Source organism: Micropterus dolomieu, linkage group LG22, assembly GCF_021292245.1.
Source record: "Micropterus dolomieu isolate WLL.071019.BEF.003 ecotype Adirondacks linkage group LG22, ASM2129224v1, whole genome shotgun sequence".
NCBI classification, from domain to species: Eukaryota; Metazoa; Chordata; class Actinopteri; order Centrarchiformes; family Centrarchidae; genus Micropterus; species Micropterus dolomieu.
In genome coordinates this window covers 34,364,572-34,380,742 of record NC_060171.1, presented here as the reverse complement: position 1 = coordinate 34,380,742, position 16,171 = coordinate 34,364,572, and the positions used below count along the sequence as shown (strand labels likewise).

General features: G+C 39.8%; 2 protein-coding genes across 3 annotated transcripts in view; one reads left to right on the top strand and one right to left on the bottom strand.

The window, feature by feature from the left end:
• The window catches only part of ntrk3a (neurotrophic tyrosine kinase, receptor, type 3a), a 530,438-nt gene that overhangs the window by 217,727 nt on the left and 296,540 nt on the right, over nt 1-16,171 (top strand). The window lies entirely within an intron of this gene.
• pard6a (par-6 family cell polarity regulator alpha) overlaps nt 1-16,171 on the bottom strand; it is a 41,909-nt gene that overhangs the window by 17,644 nt on the left and 8,094 nt on the right. The window lies entirely within an intron of this gene.

Genomic DNA, 16,171 nt, shown 5'->3' with positions numbered 1-16,171 from the left:
TACTGACCCACTAACTCTGTTCTTTTGCCAGTTTGTCAAAGTTGCAATGTTGTTCATGTCCTACTTTCAAGCCTCTGTATACACTGTGTCCTGTTATCTGGGATCTGTACTGGATCCTGCGTACCTGTACCTGCCTGTAACTGTATATATCACTTCTGCAATAAACTATTCAACTGTCACATCGTGCCTCGACTGTGTGCGTGGGGGTTCTTCCCATGCTGCCCGAAATCACCCCCTTGACACTTAACAGTCTTAATGTATGTCAGACTCAACTAGCAAAGTCAACACACAGGGCCCACTTTTCTTGACTGTGAAACCACCAGTGCAAACAGACCTCCTGCTTTCCTGACTTTAAAATTCTCTTTGTAGTATTTTGGTGGGAGGACAGGAACAAACAGGTGGGAAGTTTATTCAAATGAGGCAGCACAAAGTGAGTTGTTTCTAGGGCAACATCAGAAATAAGGCAATAACAATGAGCACATGTATCAGGCCTTATTGCAGCAGCCCAGGTTCCAATCCGGCTCTGGCCCTTTGCTGCATGTCATCCCCTCTCTCTCCCCCTGCCTTCCTTGTCTTTCTCTACTGTGACTATGAAAAAAGGTGGAAATGCCCAAAAATAACATTTAAATAAATAAGGCAATAATGCTTAAAAGGTAAATAAATGTTTTAAACACCGTCTAACCAGCAGATGAATTTAAATTGACAACAAAGTGTGTATAAAGTGCCTGAAGCAGGATTTACGTTGATTTTAGCTGGTAAGCTAGTCTGCGCTGATCTATAAATGAGTGAGTTATTCGTACAGTATCTACTGTCTACAGCTGCTTTATGCTGAATGAGAAGCTTCTCCTTCAGCTCATGAAATCCCTGCAGCCATCTGAAGGCAGCAGACACATATGTTGATAAATCTGTTACATCCGATTTAGGAAGTGCTGCGCTGGAGCAGAGCGCCATCACACAAGGCTGTCCTCTGTGTGTGTGTGTGTGTGTGTGTAGCTTCTTTAAAGTACATGCAAATGACACCTGGCTGCTACATGTAAACACATCAGACTGGTCCACTATTCTGCTGGTGTGAGAGACATTGGATTACGGGAACTCATTAATCCCCTGCGTGACAGCCTCCTTTCCAACTTAAAAAAGTCAATCGTTCTTCTTTTTTTTAAATGTTATTATGAAGCATATATGATATTTATAATACACTTCTGACTGAAATAGCGTTGGATTCATGCGATCATGTAAACGGCTATGCAAAACAATTTCAGTTATTTGTTTCCATCATTTTTGTACTAATTGTACATTTAACAGTTAAAAACCCCACACCATCTGCCTCTGGCTGCAGATCTGTGGTGCTGTGTGTTCATGTGCCGTGCTGCACCATACAAACTAAATTATAATTTCCTGCAGAAGCTGATTCTTCATTTGTTTTCAAGCTCCACTGTGATTGGCTCAGCTGTTTTATGGCTATGAGACCAGTGATGTGAGTGTATTTACTTTTCACCACACCCTCTGATGCAGACTGGAATGTCTTTTTGTTTTTACATTCAAAGCTTCTATTGAGGTTTTCAAATGAAGCTTCTGTCGTCATATTTTATGAAAATCCTTAATTTGAATAATTTGAAAAGTGATTCATCTTCTCTAATGAATACAACTCATCAGTTTTGTCACTATAAATACATCTAGTAGGCAGCAGGCTAATGTCAAAATCCCAAGAGTCAGGCGCAGAAGCTCGTGTGACCCGACACTCACTCGTGCAAAGGACGGTGCTGTAACCTAACCAGACTGTAGCTCCTTTCTAGTCTCCCGACCACTCAAGGTGCTTTACACCACATACCACATTCATGCAGACATGCAGACTAGTGGATCCAGGGATCAAACCACCGACCCGATTAGTGGACCACCACCTCCTGAGCCACAGCTGCCCCAGAAGTGAATATATGGACATGCAAATACTGTTTTTTTTTTGGTTTTTTTAAAAAAGCTGTGCAGCATTCAATAGTTGATTTGGAATTTCAAAGTCAATGTTATGAATAAAGCTTCAAACTATTCGGTACAGCCCTACACTGACATATACACACCTTCAGCCAGCCTGTTTGCCCTTCCTGTTGTTGCACAAACATGAGCTGGTGGAGACACCAACATAGTCTTTGTTCCCAAGAACTACAACTTTGCATTTGTTGTAGGGCTTGCATGATTAGATAGGGCCCACTGTCTCTTACTGGGCATCAAAAACAGCAGATAGACATCTGTCTGTTTTCCTGTGTTGCTATGAATCCGTAGCCAAACAAACCAACCTGTCAGTTAAACACCTATTAACCTCCGAATCAGCCTGCAAAGTATTTGAATAAAATCTGCCTGTGCTGGCTGAGGGAAATAACCTGCTGTGATGTCACTGATTGGGGTGTGACCAACAGTGCAGGCTGCCTAGTTTCAACTGACAGAGCTGTTTGCTGCCTCGTGTGAGTCGCTGTTCATTTAGCCTTTAAATGAAACAGATGAGAGGAAACATCCTTTTCCTGCCAGTTGGTAAATGGTCTGTACTTACACACAGAGGCTAATGAGCCACCTGCTGATAAGAACAGAAATTAATATTCACACACAACCAAGGACCGAACGGCCGCTCTACCTCCTGAGCCACAGCCACCCCAATAGGTAAGGGGTCCCTCAAGACTTGCCTCTAAATCATTTACTTTTAGCATATATCTTGGACATCTATTAACCTAAGACCCAGGATCAGGTCTCCCGGTTCACAATAACCGAAGAGCTGACTAAAACTACTCTACAACTCGGTACCGGCAAAGGGAACAACAAGGAAACCTGTCTGTCTGAAAAAAGCTGTGCCAGGTCAAAGAGAGACTACTGAAGAGAATAAGACATACTACAGTGAGAGTTAAAACTACAGGCCTTGATACGCCAACCTGACAATTGCTGGGCACCACTGGGTCAAGTCGGTGCTTGTGGTCATCTAGCCATCAGCGTTGCAATGACTTCACTGCAACCTGACATGAGGCCGGGCACCAGTGAAACTGATATGTCAACTGATTTGATCAGACTAATTCTTAAGTTGATCAACAGGAAATGATGAGCAAAACTACCAAGCATCCCTAAAATGGTTTAACAATGCTGAACGTGGAATGTTTATCCAAGCATGTATCTGCCACGTCTTACATAATGCATATTCACTCAAAGATTAAAATATGTCTGCTGACATTTCTGCGGCGTGTACATGACACTTGAATAAAGGGCCCTTAACTAAAGTGTGTAAGCAATGTGGGAAGCAAAACTACATTCTATCAACACCTGTACGACAACATTCTATTATGCTGAAGGGAGATGACAAACCGCATATCTTCCAACTTCTTGTCGTAACATTTATCTATTGACTAATGATGACGTTTGCCTGGCTATACTGTTCCGCTGATATTTGCACACACCTACCAGTTTTCATTATTCTAATCAAAGGTCATATAAATTTTATTTCAGTGTTTTTTTGTGTTTAATTTGAATCTTTATGTATTTTTTATTTTATTCCTAACTGTGACCCACTTTGTAAACACTTCTTTGATATAAGTACTTTAAACTCCTTACAGATTACCTTTCTGACATGGTACAGGTGCATGTTTGATGAAGTATTTAAATTTGGCTTTAAATTTTGACCCTATTCAAAAGATCTGCATTTGATGACATGGCTGTTCTTTTCATTGAGACTCCTGAGGAGCAGAGGTCTTCATATGAAAACTCTTTGATTAAGTGTATATCCATTTATGGCTAACTGTGGGCAAATATCTGTCGTTCTGTTTACACAGTCAGCAAAGTCAGCAATTTAAGTGGAAGGTTTTACTGTAAGTGGAGTCATACAGCTAGGTGATCTGTAAATAATAAGAGACGTTGTTGTTCCTTTACTAGTGTCTCCACAGTTTGGACCGTGTCACAACAAATAAGAGAGTAAGAAAAAGCAAAGAAGCATGACACACATTGACCCACGCATTAATTGCTAAGTCTCCTACTGGCTTTTATTTAGTTGGAAAGGAAAAGGAGCAAACAAAGTAAAGGCAGCTTCTCTGCTGGAGACAAATACCTGACCTGCTGCATTCCTCATACAGCATTTTTGATTTTTTACTGTCACACACACTGTTCCCTCACTGCGTGTGTGTGGTGGTGGTGGTGCATTAGGTCACTCTCTGAGAAGCATTATCAACCAAGTGAGAGCAACAATAATTCTTCTGTTTATGTAAAAAATAATTGTTATTGTTTTGGCAATGTAAACGTCTGTCTCCCATGGCAATAAAGCCACAATGAAATTGAAAAGGAAAAAAAAATAGAAGAGACAGAACCTCAGTAGAAAGGGCCAGACTAAAGCCTGAAGGCACAGACACTACTAAGCCCCATCTAAACACACACACACACACACACACACACACACACACACACACACTAGATTGAAAGAACAATATTGTAGGCTTTCTCCTCTCCCCAAAATATGAGACCAACCCTGCCCATTACTGCAGTGTTACCCATAATCTGATTACAAAACAATATAATTCAATATAATATTCTGTAAACTGTCCTGATACAACAGCTCTGAGACAAGCTCTCACTTGGACACATATGCTCAGAAACACTTTGGTACGCAAAGATTTGATTTTGTGTTATGTTGCGCATTACTCTGAACACTGCAAATAAGGGTTCATTGAAACAATTTGTTATTGAAATATAACATCTGTTATAGAGAATACACACTACAAAATGAGCATCATGCAGTCCACCACGGACCTATAAGGTAGAGGATATCTACTGTATTTGTCTTTCCACGTGGCCTACAGTCTGCCAGTACAAGTTGGTGCATGTGTGCTTTTTGTGAACTGTTTATAGAGTAAAATGCAATTAGGTGAGATTGTTTACATGTAGGCATGTGTGTATCTGTGTTATTCTGTGGGAACCAGAGTTTTAACCTTCAGAGTGAGAACATGTTTTTGGTGTGAATACATTCTAGCCCGTCTCCACGTTTTCAAGGAGCTGTTTAAGAATCAGGTGTAAAACATTCCAATGAGGTTATAGTGTGGGTTGAAGTTATGGTTAGGTTTAGGTTTAGGGGCCAGGTAATGAATTCCATTAAGATACAAATATTGGGAGGTGTGTGTTTTTGTTACATCAGTTGTATATTTATGCACTGTGGCAGCAAAAAGCTAGAAAATGTATATTCATAATATCAATAAAGATTTTTATTTCATAAGTTTAAAGAACCAGCGTCTTGTTATAACTGTTGGGGCTCAGTTTATTGATATGAAGGCAGTTCTTGCCTGGCAGACACGGAAGACAATAAATATCTGTCCAACTAGAAACTTCTGCCTGCCCCCCCGCCCCCACCCCCAGTGTTGCAAAGAGCCAATGAACAATACAATAGTTACATGCTACATTTATACCATGACATAATTACTGTAGCAATATCCACATCTGAGCTATTTCATGTACAGAACTAAGTTACTGTACAGGGCAGGGCAATGTCATCTGAAATCATCATCATCGTCACATTTCTCTCACTAAGGATGAATAAAAAAGTGTCTTATTAAATTCAGCTGTGCAGAAGTTGATCTGTTATTGCAGTGGAACTCTTATTAATTCTTTGGACTGAAAAATAAACAGAAAATCATGGATTATGATAATGGGCGAGAGGCAGGGTACACCCTGGACCAGTCACCGGGCTGACGCAGAGACATTTTTTTTTATCATGATTCAGTATTATTCATTTAATATAATATTTATGAATATATTTGAAATCATTTATGAATTTAATGCTTGTTAAATGTAGGAATTCTAAGTAAAAATGGGCTCTGCTTCACATAGCTTGTGACGATCAGAATGCATCACAGTATAAATAGATGAACAGCACATGGTTTCTGTTATCTCATTCCATCTGCAGGATGTTTTCTGGTGTGGAGTGATTGGCAAATGCCTGTGAGGCAGACTGCTGCATCTGGAATGTGCTCTGCTAAAGTGTGTGTGGTTTTCTGACATTACTTTGTCTTAGCCACGCATTCACCACGAACTCAAACTCATTGTCTGGCAAGGATGTGTTTCAGGTGCTGGAACAAATTGTTAGCGCTCTCTAAGCCGCAAGAATTTTCTTACAGTGTTTAAAGCTAAAGGTTTTGTTTTGTATCATGTTAATTAAATCCAATGTGCCCACACAACTGATATTTTTATAAAAGCTTGTCCTCATCTGGAACCATGGCCCCTGCTGCAAGTTCTCCAACTTTTTGAAAAAACTGTATGAAAACCGTTCTAGTCAGAAGTCCAGATGTTGAGTTTTATTCATAGAAATAGACCAGTCTTTAGTCTTTTGCTAGTTGATGTCTAAAACATTATGCATTTATGCTTGCCAAAATGTACAGTTTGTAAAAGTAAAATAATCTGTGTATTAAAGACAATGGCTGAATCAGGACAATATTTTCCTATTTCTTCATACTTAATCTACGCTTTGTTTCACAGCAAGGTTTCTGATAAGGATTTTGTCAGTTACTTGCCATGTCTTCTGCTTGTGAGTATTTATTATGGCTGGGTTAATTTACTTTGGATTATGTGTTTGCCCTTTCCATATTCTTCGAGGGGAACTACATCTGTCCAGTTTCTTTCTTTTTCTTTATGTATTTTCTTTGTTGTCCATTTTGGATGATGAGATGAGTGAAGTGTAACCTTGGAAAGTGACGTGCTGTATCATGACAGTAACTACCTAAACATTTAGGCAAGGAGTCATCTTAAGAGGCTGATCCCCTGAGCTTATTTTGCATAAGGGACAACTTAAGTTTGAAACTGAAGTTAGTTTTTGCAATGGGGCACTGGCACTTAACGTTTACAAGTTTAGATCATGTGAGTGAAAACAAAGTCAGTCACTACAGCACTTAAGTGTTGAGCTGATTTACCTGACTTCTTCAGTGACCGGCTGGCTGTCTTACTTGATTGTATGTTGTGACCGTTCACGACATAGCACACTATTATAGACCAAGGCACAAAAATGACTGAAATTAGAGACTTATGTACTTAGTAAGGATGGTTAGGTACACTCCTGAACTAAAATACTACAAATGTAGCTCATTTAGTAAAAGACTGAGACAATGGATGGCCAACAAAATATAATTAGGATATTATCATGTCATCACCTTCCTCTGTTTGTCTGTTCCCGTGTGTGTGTGTGAGAACCAGTGACCTCACTCTGTAGTGCCCTCCATCTGGAGCCCAATAGGCTGCCATATGGCTGAGTCCAGTGCAGGTCTACAATGAGCTTGTGTACAGAGGAGAGACAGAGCGGGCACAACATGAAATAAAGAGCACACTTGCTGTGAGGGTGTGCTTTTAACCCTTACTACTTACTACAACTGGAAAATACAAATTCAAACATCCCGTTAAGAGACCAAATTGTATTTGATTTTTATATTTTTATAAAGATCTAAAAATGTAATTTCACTGTGATCTTTAATCAAGCCAAACCATGACCATGGCAAGGGCAAAGTATATACCTTGTTTAATCATTTGGACACCGCTCTCCACAAATCAAAGGCTTAATCATACTTAAGCATATGGTATTTTACTGTACGTCACTTAAATGAAGGCTGCTGAGTTTGAAAGTGTGTTTTTGACAACCGAGTGTTTTCTCTTTGGTTCACCGAGCAGACAAATCCACTATGCACTAAAGCAGCAGGGTCAGGAATTACTGCCCTCCAGTCTACAAATCTAATTAGATGGCAGTTTATCATCAATAAACAAGCCACATAAGAGTTCTAATTTGCTTGTGGTTTGACTGTCTCAATCTAAATGCATTTATAACAAAATGGTGTCAAAGACAAAGTATCTCAGTGATTTAGGTCAAAGAAAGCCACAAATGGCCTTCAGCGTGAACACAAGCTCTTGCAACTGTAGCCGATTTTATTGGGCATTCTGGGCAATTTTTCTGACATTTTACAGGCAAAACAAAGAATCTATTAACTGAGAAAATAATCGACAGATTAACCTGTAGATTAGAAAATAATTGTTAGTTGCAGCCATATCAGGTATTTTTCTTTACTCAGAATGTATTAACACTCTTGCTGCCTTAAAACCTGCCGGATCAAACACTCTGCAGGTGGTCCATGTTCCGAGCTGTCAGCGCAAGACTCTGGCAAGATGAGAGGAGGTGGTGTTTTTTATATTGGTGATGCTTGGTGCTCAGACGCAGTCAAGATGGACTGTTTCCCAAATGTCAGACTGTTTAATGGAAAGATGAAACCATATTATCATGTGGTTGCTGCCGTTTCTATTCACCGCGGATGCAAATTCAAAAAATGCCGTGAGGAATATTCTTGTTGTGTACATGTCTGTATATACTGTATGTATATAAATAACTGTATATATTGATTTATTTTATTTTCTATGTTACAATATTTTAATATAGGCCTGCACTTCACAATATGTTGTCTGTGTAGCATGAGTGAACTACAAATGTGCAGCCTTGTGCTGTATAATGACTAATAAACAAGCTTTATTGTTGATGTAATTGTTATTTTTCAAAGTGTTATCTAAAGTTTTTATTTAAAACACACCTTAGTTTATAAATGACTATATTTAGAAGCATGATTATTCGCAGGTGGGTAGTAACAAGTTACTCAGTTACATGTACTTAAGTCACTTTGTAGAGTAAATTGTACTTGTAGTTAATACTTTTTCAGAAAAAAAACATTACTTGTATTCATTAGGATACATTAATTGGGCTACTTTTATTTATTTATATGTTATTATTATTCTTTTATGTATTCATGCACATTTCCTTTAGAGGCAGGTGGTCAGCTGGTCCCAGATCTGCTGGCGCTCTGTTGTGCTATCGTAGCCATGCCTCCACATGACTCTGTTCAGAGCAGTATTATGGCTGAAGTTTTCAAGTAGCGCTAGCAGCTAATATTTACACACAAATTAACGCACAGCGTGCAGTGCACAGTGCACGGGGCTCCGGTTCTGAATGCTGGTCTTAGGTCAGTACATCAGAGAAGTGATAATGAGCCGATAGAGTGCAATAATCGTGTCTGTTGTGTTAGTGTTAATAAGTTTAATACACAGTATATAACTGCTGCTACTGCCATAATGTGTGCATTGACTGAACACAGATTGTCTTCCTCAGGTAAAAGTGAGGAAGTGAACTCACCTGTTTTTAATAGGTAATTAATGATGAAACATCACAGCATTTTCTCCTTATTACACTAAATGCGTCATCTGATATGAGACATTTTCAGACAGATGAGAGACTGATTTGGCCTTCTTCATGTGATGGGAGAAACTAGGAGGTGGGGGGCTCACACCTGATCTGTGGCTGTCTGTAAGGGGAACTGGGACTTGGGACATCTCTACTGGTCTTTGTAACATGTTGACACTCTTTATATTTACTTTTTGGCATAACAGACACGCTATTTTTCATATCACAACATAATATAGGGGACCACAAGCAAAGCATGCAATTATTTACAACTTATTCATAGTTTTAACGTAACATCCCATTCCAAAGAAAACGCTCCCTTGGAGGGCAAGAAAGACGTTATTTTCCGCTGCCCGCCAACCAGGAAGCAAGTGGTACACATACTTTTGCCAAAATGCTGGATGGTTGTTGTGCTTTCGGATGCACGAATCGACGAGGAGACCAACAGGGGCCGCGTTAGGTAAACATAAACATTACCACAGTCGAGCGCTGGCAGGGACCTGGCGGTATTTAAGGTGCTGTTTATGGATCGCAAGTGCCCAACACTTGCAGTTTGTGTCAATATCTATTTTCTTCTTGAGTTGAGAGCTGATCCAAATAAAATTTAACAGCTTTTGCGGCGTCTCTACAAGGGAGTCCGGTGTGAGCCGCTATCTTGGTCTGTTGCTTTGCCCTCCAGGTCACTGCGCACGTCATGTGACGTGTGTGTACACTGTATAATATTAATGTAATCACAGCAGAATATTGTCCAAGTGTACATGTGGCAGGTTTTCTAATGAGGGGATGATGACTCGTATAATAAGTAAATAATTCTAGTAGTATCCACTTTAAATAAAAGATAGCACTGAGCCGGTGTTCCACGTGAAGAAGAATCAATCAATCAAGTGATTTTTTTCAGTAAATACTAAAATTCTTTCCTGCTTTTCCAGCCAGAGCAATGTGCACATTCTGTGCCAGCAGTGCCGAAGCTCTTCAGACAACATTTACTTCCTTCCTTATGTCACAAGTCTTGCCTATAGCAATTTGTTCCAATTGGACTCATTTGAGCTTATTAGCTGAATTACTGTGATGACAGGGTCTCAATACAGAGCTGCAACAGAACACCTCTTCCTCTCCTGCTCTCCGATTTTCTGTCTCTTTCTCTCCTTCCTTCCATCCCTGCATTTTGCTGCTTGTGTATAAATTTTTGATTTCCTCCTCCTCTCATCATTACACAGATATTTTCAGCCGTGTATAGCTAGCTCTCCGTCATAACTCAGAGAATTTAGTCAGAAGACCAGGGGAGCTTTGCCACTCACAGCTGGAACATTTAGAAGTGCATTCCTACACACATTTACAGACACAAGCACGTCAGCAACTGTGCCAGCGTTCTATGTGTTTATTTGTGTATGTCTGTGTGTTGGTGTTATTTCTGGAAAGTCATTTCTGTGTTACCCTCCGGCAGGAGGAAGATAAACCCCTCCTTTTCTTCATCCACCCGCCTTCCCTTCTCTTCCTCCGCCTGCTCTTTCCCAATCTCTCTTTCTCAATCTTTCATTTCCTTCGCTCTCCCTCTATCCCCCCCCTCTCTGTCATTTTCCCCTCACAGACAAATACACACACACATCCCCCACACACACACACCAAGCTTTGGGTTACAGGTATTGTATGTCAGCTTCTCTTTTATCAGCATCTGTACCTGTTCGCAGAAGGGTGCAAAAAGAATCTGGCTCACTTGCTGAAAACTGTGCAGATTAAATACCAGCTGCATCATGGATTACGTGACCAAACATTACAGCATTAGTTTTTTAAGTATACAAAATTCATCTTTAGTCTTACTTATTTTACTTTCTTGACATCATAAATAACTGAATAAAATGTATGTCTGCACGATAACCTTGTTTTTGTTCACTACCACTGTACTCATAATTTCATTTCAAAAGTATTTAATGTAAAGCCACTTTTGCCACTCAGGTCAAGAGTGAAGTTCACAGAGAGCAGACACATCCACTATGCTTAGCTAACGCAGCAGAGTCAGAGAAGACTCTTATAAAGTATTTTTTAATATCATTTTAATCAGTCAGCCGGGATTGGCTCCATCCCCCGGCGACCCTGTACGCAGGATAAGCGGTTGACGATAAACGGATTTTAATCAAATGCGCCTCTGACTAAAGATTTTCAGACCCTAGGCCTGAAAAGCTCCTTCTCCCAGCAGTCCAAAGGTCTTGTACCAAGTGAGGTGTAAACACCACCAAATCTCCAGAGCATCAAGGTTCCAGTCTGGGGAGAGTCAGTTAATGTTGCATTCCATTTACCTCGGAAGTCTGAAGTCGGAGCTGGGAATGACATCACACCTGAGTTGACCACGTTCCAGTTACGTCATTAAGTCGGAAAATGTTGCGCCATGTTAGCTATTGTTAAATTGTTAGGGTTTATAAAAACAAATTAGGGGAGAGAGCAGTTCTCAGAGTCCGACTTAAGGGGGCGTTCCTGTTTGAAATTTCTGACTGGGAACTCAAAAATTCCAATTTCCCAGAACAACTAGAACGCACCATAAGAGGACAGCTAGATGCACAGCTAACTGAGCTAACTAGCGAGCAAAATTCATCTTTGTTTGCTTTTTGTTAATAGTTTTAATATGTGTGAATATGTGAACAATTCCTTTGTCTCTCACACAGCTCTTTCTGATGTACGTATATTTACCACTTTACACATTAATCATAATGTGTTGTCTAAAAGTAGCTGGGAATATGATAAAAGCATAAAGAGATGCAGAAAATGGTTTTCAAATACGTTTTTAGGAACCCGAGGCTTTACTGCACCCCACCCACTTTTCAATCCAATGTTATGCTTGAGCTAAGGATCAGATATCTTAAGGACCACTTCACTCTATTATCCAAAAATGTTAAATTTCACACTGTGCCAACTCGCACCTGAAAGCAATGAGTTTCCCATAATGTTCCATTATTCACTGTATAAATGTTCAGGCTGGTCGCGGGGTAGACAGTCAGTAGAAAATATCAGATCAAACTCACGATTTACAATGAATGTAACGTTAGGCCTGTGCCTAAATGGTGTGGGTTTTTACTGGGCTATGTTTTCTAAAGCCCTTCTCATGTCAGCGGGCGTGCTAAAAATCTTTTACTGGAATAAATTGTTGGGGAAACACTGAATATTACAGTAATATGGAGCTGTCACCACAACCACTATAGAACTCCTGCAGAACTGTTACCATGGCTACCACTGAAACACTAATACAGGATGAGACTGTTAGCTGGGTACCACTGCAGTACTGATGCAGATAATCAAATACACACACACACACACAAAGTGGTGGCTGTGAGTGGAGCTGATTTGATTGATGATGTCTTTTAGAGTAAGATAATCCCTCTCAGTGGCTAATGGCTTACAACACCAGATGGGCTGCTATCACCCTCTCTCTCTCACTCTCTCTTAGTCTCTATCTCTCTCACACACACACACACACACACACACACACACACACACACATACACAGTAGAGACACATGTGCAAACACACAAAGACCACCCCAAGTAAAGGTCATAGAAAATGAAGGGAAAGTAATATGAATTTAAGGATAGAGAGAGAAAGGGGCACACATAGAAAGACAGAAAATCTGCAGTTTAGTAAGCAAAATGAAGGCCGAGAGGTTAATGATGTTTTGGACATTCACAAAGCATTTATAACCGAAGGATCAACACAAACACTTAGCTCACTATGACATCCTGGTGCAGTGCAATATTATAACAGTGTTACAATGTTGCAAAGACTACTATGAATAATTTAAAGAGACAATTTCATTGAAATAAATGTCTGTTAGGTCCCAATCAATCGCTGGTCCACTGATGATAGTACAGCGATATTTATTTGCAGGATTACAGACTGGGTGTCTGTGGCAATAGTCCTGGAAAAATGTTGTATTAATCTACTGCTAATGCAATGTGAACATTTCCTACTGCTGCAGCTTCACATTAAAAGCATTTAACGGGCAAAACACAAGTTGCCTTTTCTTATGAAGTAGTCATAGGAAATGCAGTGTGTTTGTCCGTACGATCAGCACCAGCATTGGGCAAGTTACTCAGATATTATAATAAATTATTAGTTACCTATTACTATTCAAAAAAGTATTAATATTACATTACTTGTTACTGGGTGATAAGTAGATAAGTAACTAACGAACGACAATGTTCTTTGCATCTTAGACTGTGACACAATAATGGCATAATACAACTTCCAGCTGTGGTAAGAACCCCTCTCTCCCTCCTCCTCCATTCTTCCTATAGCTTTTTGACTAACAGCTGACTTGAACAACATAAGGTCTCGTGCTGCTCATGTCAAGGATGGTGCGTTCACTAACGCTGCGTTACTTGGATTAGTAAGTGTAATATTATTACTGTTTGGGTAATAGCAATAGCCTTACACTACTAGTTACTGGGAAAAGTATTATTATTACAGTAACGTATTACTGTCCAACAGTGATTGCCACTGACCGCTATCCATGTGTCATTTGGCCATTTTCTGAAATATTGCAGGGAGTAATGGAAGAGTCAGGGGCAGCCACAGGTAGCTGTAAGATCAAGAGTTACAGGCTGCACACCAAGGTACCCAACTCTTATTTTATTAAATTTATTAAAACGACACTAGATCAGTTTGTTTTCCTGTAGTATTAAACTTGCTGTTACCACCAGAAACTATAGGTGTATCGCCAAACCACCGAGGAATGAAAAAATGATTTCCACAGAGCTGAAACTAGGAACACCTGATAAATTCCAAAGAAAAAGTATCTGTTCCTGCATGAACCTCCCAAGACCAAGTGAGAATACACTGCTGCGTTGATTCTATCAGAGGCTTCAGCTGTGTGAGTCTCTCCATTCACGTGGATGTGGTGTATAAACAGGATTACACTTCAGGGCCGAAAGATGAAGTGATTGGGTGAGTAGACTTTTAGTTGGCAAACTCATGGCCTAATCCTTACTAATGAGGTGCACGCTAGCTTCTACAGCACAATGGAGATTAAATTACGCCATTGTTCCTAATGCATCTTGTGTGTGTGTGTGCGTGTGTGTGTGTGTGTGTGTGTGTGGGTGTGTGTTTAAGATTTTACTGTGTTGGATTTGGACATTTCTCCATGTTTTGGCTGTTGAACTCGCAGCATAAAATGAATGACACTGCTGAACAGGAAGTTGAGTTCCTGTAGTTCTCTCTGTCTTAAACATCTCGCTTTCCTGAGCAGTCTTCCTCTCCTTCTCCTCCGTCTCCCAGACCACTGAGTTAGGCTAATCTGATTAAACTAGCAGCTGTCTGTGATTCTGAACAACAATAGCAGCAATAACAATTAGTGATTCTGCTAGATATGGAATCTTTACTAAATCTTTGCACCAACTCAAAGTATTTCTGATAATAACAGGGACAGCTAGTATTACTTTCTAGAGGTAAAATATAATACTGTTTCCCAGTAGAGAGTCATAGAGCTATGCCAAGTTGTTATACAGCTGTTAATCATTTCAAAGCACCCATTCAGGTATACCGTAATATGTTGATACCACCCTAACCTAGAAGGCAACTGGGGCTGAAATACCAGCATTACTGGCAACGAAATTAAAATCACTGACCAGTGCAGGTAATACTGAAATCAGCCCACCTCCCCTAGACAAATCCATCCAGTCCAAATGGGCTTTAGCCTAACATTTATTTTGGTTATGACACAGATTCTGTACTGAAAGAAACTTTAGTTTTGACCAAATCTAAGACTGGCACAGTTTATCTGTGACTCCACCACTATCATTCATCCATGCTCACCACTCCTGCCTCCTGTCATTACCAGCCACGGTGTCCCCTATGTCTCAGAATTATCTTTGACTTTTATCTCAACATCCACCTGCAAGTCTGTGTCCGCTCTTGGGTCTGCTAAAACTAAAAATATTCAGAAAGATTCCTTTCCTCATTATATAAACTGCCAGACCATCTGTAATCAACATTAATGTCAAGAATATAATTTTTCCATTGAGTATGACTGTGGTGTTCCCAAAGGGAGTTGCGATACTTTCGGATTCTCTTTACCTGTTTATCTTAAACAAAGTGTTTGCTGGATAAGAGCAATCCACTTCCTCCATCGTTTCATTAGTTACAAGACTAGTTAGAAGTGTCATAAGGTTGCTACAGCTCAAAACAGGATGTATTTTCACAGAAAATGTTATAATAACGTATATAATGTTATAAAAATACTGGCCTATAGGATAAGCTACAAGTACAAAGATGTGTAAGTGTTTTACTCTGTGATAAGCACAACTCTAAATGCACATTTGACTTTTGAAGGATATGCGAGGCTTCTTCGTGCAGACATGATGACAGATCACATCCAATGAACCCTGTAGACTGTTTAGAGACCAGACTTTCTTGCTTTCCCTGGTGAATGTATCAACACACAATACTATCAATAAATAATTACTTTACAATTTAATAGCAGCTAGCTTAGGTCATATGCCTGTTGTTATAAATATTGAATGATTTTTGCTGCTGCTTAAGTGCTCTGAAACTCGTTCCCCACAGAAATCAAATCATTAATGTTTTCTATCTCAGATAACTATCAAGAATGAGCTACCAAGCTCAATTTTAAGCCAACACAAACAAGAAAACAAAGTTTTCACAATAATGGAAAGTTTCGATATCCACAGTTTTGTGACAACTGAGCAAACTCCTGCTGATGAAGACATTGTAACAAATCTAACAGAATAAGGATGTATCCCTCGAATCTGGATCGCCTTCTCCAGCCCTAGATATAGCAAACTCTGAAGCGATGGGTTCGCAATGTTTAACAGTGTCTCTGTCACATCTCTCTTTGCCTATCTAGACAGCAGTTTCTAACGAGGTAGACATCCAGAAAAAAAATCACAACAGAGCCTACCCAGAGGGAGAACTGCATGAAAACAGTTTAAGAAAAAAGCGAGCAGGCAGAGAATC